Raw genomic sequence first — 7,410 nt, forward strand, 5'->3', positions numbered from 1 at the left:
CCTGGGATCCCAGATCACCGCAGACTGTGACAGCAGCCATGAAATTAAAAGACGCCTGCTCCTTGGGAGGAAAGCGATGGCGAACCTAAACAGCATGATAAAAAGCAGAGGCATCACCCTGCCAACAAAAGTCCGCATGGTCAAAGCAATGGTATTCCCAGTAGTCATGTATGACTGCGAGAGTTGGACTATAAGGAAGGCCGAGCGCCGAAGAATAGATTCTTTTGAACTATGGTGCTGGAAAAGACTCTTGAGATAGAGACATCACCCTGCCAACAAAAGTCCGCATGGTCAAAGCAATGGTATTCCCAGTAGTCATGTATGGCTGTGAGAGTTGGACTATAAGGAAGGCCGAGCGCCGAAGAATAGATTCTTTTGAACTATGGTGCTGGAAAAGACTCTTGAGAGCAATGCTCCCTCTAAGCTGTGGGGACTTGTGAGCAAACCTTCTGTTTTGTGAGCTACTGGCATTAAAGTTGTGACCGAGCAATTGGGCCACTGCATAAATTAGTTTGCTCTGGAGTCATCCTTCCTGAGCTAAGACAAAAATCTGTGAGTCGGAGGCTAAAAAACTGTGAGCTAGCTCACACTAACTCAGCTTAGAGGGAACACTGCTTGAGAGTCCTTTGGACTGCAAGAAGATCAAATCAGTCAATCCTAAAAGAAAACAACCCTGACTGTTCCCCTGGAAGGCCAGATAATGAAACTGAAGCTCAAATACTTTGGCCACCAAATGAGAAGGGAGCACTCACTGGAGAAGACCCTGATGCTGGGAAAGATTGAAGGTCAAAGAAGACGGGGACAGCAAAGGATGAGATGGTTAGACAGTGTCATAGATGCAATGAACATGAAGTTGAGCAAACTTCAGAGGACGGTGGAAGACCGGAAGGCCTGGCGTGATCTGGTCCATGGGGTCGTGAAGAGTCGGACTCGACTGTGCGACTGAACAACAAATACCTTTGGGCTGCCCTTGAAAACAGTTCAGAAACTTCAATTGGTGCAAAGTGCAGTGGCCGGGCTACTCTCAGGAGTTGGTTGCAGGGACTATATCAACCCTGTGCTGAAAGATAGGCACTGACTATTCATCTGTTACTGAACACAATTCAAAATGCTGGTTTGGTGAGCCAGTTTGGTGTAGTGGTTAGGAGCGCGGATTCTAATCTGGGAGAACCAGGTTTGATTCCCCACTTCTGTACATGCAGCTGCTGGTGAGACCTTGGGTCAGTTACAAATTCTTTCAGAGCTGTTCTCTCAAGGGCAGTTCTTGAGAGAGCTCTCTCAGCCCCACTGACCTCACAGGGTGTCTGTTGTGGGGAGGGGAAGGGAAAGGAGATTGTAAGCTGCTCTGAGACTCCTTCAGGTAGTGAAGGGTGGGGTATAAATCCAATCTGCTCCTCCTCCTCTTCTTCTATTTCTTCTTCTTCTTCTTCCCCCCTTTAAGGCCCTAAATGGCTTCAGGCCAGCATACTCGAAGGACCATTTCTTTCCATATTGTCCATCCCATCAGTTAAGATCTGCTTCTCAAGTCCAGCTCAGCGATGAGGTAGATTGCAACCGGAGACGGGTTTCTTTCTGAGGTGGCACGATGCCTTTGGAACGTCCTCCCCCATGAGGCTCACCTCACACCTACTTTACTTTCATTTAGACACTAGGCTGAAACACATCTTTTTATTCAGGCTTTTAATCAGAGGTTTCTTATCTGCTTTTGAATGGTCTGCCCTATTTTATGGGTACTTTTTAATACTGCTTATATCTAATGGCTTGTGTTTTATACAATGGTTTTTCAGCTGTGAGGTGCCTCAAGCAGGACTCTGTGGAAGCAGCATAAACGTATTCTAAACAAATACGTCATAAATCATTAAAAAGTACTGTCGCGACAATCTAAAACAAACCATTTAAAGGTAGCAAAAATGCAGTGAAACACAATAACAGGCAACTGCAACCAAAGAAAACAAGCAACTCTAAAGAGCCTCTAGGAAAAGTAATTTTATTCACATTTCACCAGGAGGCCACAAGAGAGGGGGATGTCATAGAGTTGGAAAAAGTACAGAAAAGGGTGATCAAACTGGACACCCTTCAGTCTGGTGAAAGCCAGTTTGCTGAAGTGGAGAGCCGGTTTGGTGTAGTGGTTAAATGTGTGGACGCTAATCTGGGAGAACCAGGTTTGATTCCCACTCCTCCACTTGCAGCTGCTGGATGACCTTGGGCAAGCCATAGTTCTGTCAGAGCTGCTCTCTCAAGGACAGTTCTGAAAAGAGCTCTCTCAGCCCCACCTACCTCACAGAGTGTCTGTTGTAGGGAGGGGGAAGGGAAAGGAGATTGTAGGTTACTCTGAGACTCCTTCGGGTAGTGAAGGGCAGGGTATAAATCCAATCTCCTCCTCCTCCTCCTCCTCCTTCTCTACAAGGAGAAGTGTCTAGGACTTCTCTAGGACTTAAGTGTTAAGGACTTTTTATGGCAGAGAAAAGGTAACTAGGAACATAGTAGAAATTTGAAAAAATTATGAATTTGCAGGGGTTCCTATGGGTCCCCTTGCATAGTCCTTGAATTTGGGATTGCCCAGTGAAACTAAATGCTATTTCTCAACCCCAAACAAGCTCATGGGGCTGCAGTTTGTTCTATTAGACACTCACAGGACTGATACAGGACCTGTATGCTTTACCCCAAAGTAGCCAGTAGGAGCCCTGTACAATCATTTTGGGTTGGGAAATAGTGCTCCCATGCTGTGTCCTTGTTCTGAACTGGAGTCCTCCGTGCCAGCTATTTTTGTTAAAGTTCTGGGACATAAAATGGCCCAGGAGCAAGCCATGTGGCCTTGTGAGCTAGGAGTGCAGGGGCCACTCAGCTCAGGCCCTGCCAGTAGCATTGACAATGGGCATCAGCTTACCTGTTGCCTCCTTCTGCACTGTCACCAACTGGCAGGAGGAGGTAATGGATGAACTGACATTAGTCATCTTCGCTGCTGAAGGATCTGAGCCAAATATCCCCTGTGACACCAGCAGAGCCACCGGGCATGGCTCTGCTTGTTCCAGGCCAGCAGCATCCCTACAAGGCAATGGCATGGCCAGGAATTTTCCTGAAATGTTCAATGGTCAGTCCCCCTCTGCATGGAACGCCAACATCTTATGCAGTTTGGTCTTCTGTTTGCTACTGCATAAAGTGTAGGTACCTGTGATCCGGTGGGGGGCTCCTGGATCTGTCCCTGACGTGATGAGGTCACCCGGAAGTGACGTCACTGCATTGCTAATGTTGGGAGTGACGCTTTAGGTTTTGGGCAAAATTCTATGGGTTTTTTGGCTTCAAAACCATAGAGTTTGCCCAAAAACTAGAGCCTCACTCCCGACATTGACAATGTGATGACATCACTTCCGGGTGACCTCATCACACTGGGGACATCGCCTGGTGATGTCCATGTCTGGAGGTGGGGATTCCCCTGCCAGCCAGCTGGCCGGCAGCAGATTTAAGCCCCTAAAATTAGGGGAACCCCTGTCTGGATCGGGGGTCTGGCAACCCTAGATATAGCAAGTAAAACACAACCCTCAAGCAGTCCAAACTGAGGTTAGTCACTTCCAGTGTCCCTTGACTAATAAAGTCAAGATACAAGTCCACTAGCACCTTAAAGACCAATGAGGTTTCCGGGATATAAGCTTTTGAGAGTCGAAGCTACCTTTGTCAGATCACTGATGAAGACAACTTTGACTCTTGAAGGCTTATACCTTGTTGGTCTCTAAGGACTTTTGGCCTCTACTGGACTCGAATCTTGCTTTTGTACTGCAAACCAGCACAGCTACCCACCTGAAACTAATGAGGTCAAGCTCTGAATCTTCCATTTGTGAAATGCCTTCAAGTAATTTTATGGACCGCACATAAAACTGTGTGCTGATGAGCCCTAGCGCAGTTCAATTAGTCAACGGAGAGGGTAAGAAATTAGCAGCCTGGAAGCAGTTGAACAGGTGAGAAACATTCCGACTGCCAGTAACGAAGGAAAATGGCCTCCGGAAACCTCTTGCTGCCAGGACAGGCCGTGGAATGAAAACAGCCGGCCATAAGCATGGCATGTGGTGTGTTTCATACAGCCTCCGGCCAAAGTTGGTGTCTCACATTGTGCAGGGAATTTTACTTTGCAAGCAGCGGCCGGGGGGGGGGGGGGGGGGAGAGAAAGAAAGGAAAAGGTGCAAAGCAAGGAATTTTTGCATACATTAAAAGAGAGAAAATATTATCAGGGATAGAATAATATCTGCCATTTTTACCACTGAGGCAATCCCGAAACAGCTAAATAAACTAGGATTGCCAAATTGTTTTTAAAAAATCAAACAGATGCTGTTCAGTTCTCAGAGTCATTCTTTTGTACAGATTGAATGCATTCTGAGGGAAGCGGCTTATTCTTAAAAGAAGAGGGCCTCCTAAACATATGGGAGGCAGTTGGGTGTGTCCTTGCCTGGTCTGAAAGTTTGCTGCTGCTTTATCTGTCTGCTAGACAAGTTCTGCCTGTACACACACATGGACACATGAAACTGCCTTATACTGAATCAGACCATCAGTCCATCAAAGCCAGAATTGTCTACTCAGACTGGCAGCGGCTCTCCAGGGACCTTCTGCATGCCAAGCAGAGGCTCTGCCTTTGAGCTACATGAGATGGATGGACTCCATCATGGTCCATGGAAGCCTTTGGTCCATCAGAGTCAGTATTGTCTACATTGACTTTGTATTTAAACATAAAACTTAATAAAAAGTATTGCACACACAAAAAAAGGTCAGTATTGTCTACTCAGATGAGTAGCGGCTCTCCAGGGTCTCAGGCTGAGGTCTTCCATATCACCTCCTACCTGGTCCTTTTAACTGGGGATGGCAGGGATTGAACCTGGGACCTTCTGCATGCCAAGCAGATGCAGGAGCGCACAGGAACAGAGCTCCAGCAGTAAAGAGCCCAGGGGGTGGGCACATGCAACAAGCCCCACCCCCTGCTCCCAGCAGCCCTCAGTCAGAGCAAGAAGCAGCCAGGTAAGTTGCAGAGCCTCCCCCTGCCCCCCCCCATCCAAAAAAGTCCAGTGGCACCTTTAAGACCAAGTTTTATTCAGGTACAAGCTCTCCATCCTCTGCAAGGACAAATCTGCACGTTCCCCCCCCCCATAGCTAGCAATCCAAAACAGTCCAGTGGAGCCTGAGCGGTGGGTGTTGCCTTCTTACACACTTCCAGTGATGTCAGGGGGTGTGGCATATGCAAATAAGTTATGCTTATGATGTATGCTAATGAACTCCTGCACCTCTTTTTCTACAAAATGACCCCTGCTCACAAGACTCCACAGCTTTTTCCTAGCAGCCTGTATGCAGACAACAAGGCATGCTAGAGATGGGTACATGGTTTCCAAAACCAGAAGCCTTTCAGTTGTATTCCACACATGAGGGGAAGAGAGAGGGAGGAACAGGGAGGAGAGTAAGCGCATCCAAGCATAACAAGTTGGCAAAAAACAGGACTTTGGCGTGCCATCGGGATGCATAGGAATAACCTCTAGAAATCAAGCACTGAAGTTTATAAAAACCGGTAAAGAACTTTCTGCTTTAAATGATGAGCCAAAAGCTTCAATAAAAACAAAAATGATAAAAGGCAATGTCTTTTAAAATAAGGCCATGTAGCAGCCGTCTTCATAGGAGCTGTATGATAATATAGCCACATGCACATTCAGGCTTTCAGGCGCCTCTTGTTGTTGTTGTTGTTCAGTCGCACAGTCGAGTCCGACTCTTCGCGACCCCATGGTCCAGATCCCACCAGGCCCTCCTGTCTTCCGCCGTCCTCTGACGTTTGCTCAATTTCATGTTCGTTGCATCGATGACACTGTCTCACCATCTCATCCTTTGCCGTCCCCGTCACAGTCTGCGGTGATCAGGCGCCTCATGAATCTGTTTATTTGCCTTCTTAACTCCTCGATAGCACTTGAAAACTCCTTGAAGCAACTTTTGAAAATGCAAAAAGAGACTGCAGGGTCCTTTCCCTGCATGCACTGTTGGCCTGTTGACTGAAGGACCGATTTCCCACTAGCTGCTGTTCCGTCCTCGCTCTTCCTTTCCCCCCAATTCTATGTGTCAATTTCTCACCACTTGCTGCATGGCCACATTTTACCCCGCAGCTTCACCCGATTTTCCCTGCATCTTCTTGACCTTTTTTTTGAGGATTGAGAAGACGTGGGTGAAATCGGGTGAAGCTGTGGGGCGAAATGCGACCACGCAGCAAGGGGTGGGAAACTGACACGTAGAATCGGGGGCGGGGGGATAGTAAGAACGAGGATGGATCAGTGGCTAGTGGAATCGGTCAAGGAAAACAAAGTTTCATTAGCTATTTTAATATTTGCCTTACATATGTATCATGTGCTGTCAAGTCACAACTGATTTATAGTGGCCTGAGCAAGGGGCTTTCAAGGCAAATGAGAAGCAGAGGTGGTCTGCTCATTGCTTTCCTCTGCAGAGCCTTCCTTGGTGGTCTCCCAGCTAAGTACTGACCCTGCATAGGTTCCCAGGTCTGATGAGATCAGTGTATACCATACTGCCTTCCCTCTAGTATTTGCCTAAGTTCATATCAAAAGTACACATTCTAAAAAACAATTTCTATTATTTTTCCTATTCCTGTGTCTCCTTGAAAAAAAATCTGTTGTGTTTATAAATAGTATATTTATAAGCAGCATCTCCCTTTGAGCCTGTTAGCATATGAGCCAAGGTCTGCTTGTGAACTCTTTGCTCCTTGATATGTAGCACGGCTCCTGCAGAGGAATGTATAGATTAACTCATTTGCAGCAGACCCAAACCTGAGGTTGCTAGCAAGAAGAGGTGAAGCAAAAGTCTAAAATGCACAGTGCAAAGGGACTGTGATCTTAAAAGGAGCTTTGCTTTGATCTAGAAGGCCAAGATTCATAAGTCATTTCCATCTGCTTGCAGAGGGATCGCACCGCCAAGTGCCTGCTTTGATCTAGCAAGATCGGCCTTTGGAAAGCTTAACTTAATGGTAAAAGAATAAAGTCTGAGTCCAGTGGCACCTTTAAGACCAATAAAGTTTTATTCTGGGTATAAGCTTTCACGTGCATGCACACTTCTTGTATCTGAAGAAGTGTTTGTGAACACGAAAGATTATACCCAGCATAAAACTTTGTGGCTACCCACCTGAATCTATCTTAATGGCAAAAGCAACTGATGTTGTTTAGTAAGCCTCGGGGATGGCAAAACTAACCAGACTAAAGTTGGGAACTCAAAAGCGGGAGGGATCACAACCTTTGCTCAGAGTGGAAGAGACAGATGGTCTCACTGTGGCGAAGAAGAAGAAGGAGAAGGAGAAGGAGAAGGAGAAGAAGAAGAAGAAGAAGAAGAAGAAGAAGAAGAAGAAGAAGAAGAAGAAGAAGAAGAAGAAGAAGAAGAAGAAGAAGA

The 7,410-nt window shown here is 46.6% G+C and overlaps 1 protein-coding gene across 1 annotated transcript in view; it reads left to right on the forward strand.

The window, feature by feature from the left end:
- The window catches only part of FER1L6 (fer-1 like family member 6), a 160,532-nt gene that overhangs the window by 80,034 nt on the left and 73,088 nt on the right, over window positions 1-7,410 (forward strand). The gene's annotated exons all lie outside the window — the stretch shown is intronic.

The sequence above is a fragment of the Gekko japonicus genome, unplaced genomic scaffold (assembly GCF_001447785.1).
Source record: "Gekko japonicus isolate JY-2015 unplaced genomic scaffold, Gekko_japonicus_V1.1 scaffold1004, whole genome shotgun sequence".
Classification (NCBI taxonomy): Eukaryota; Metazoa; Chordata; class Lepidosauria; order Squamata; family Gekkonidae; genus Gekko; species Gekko japonicus.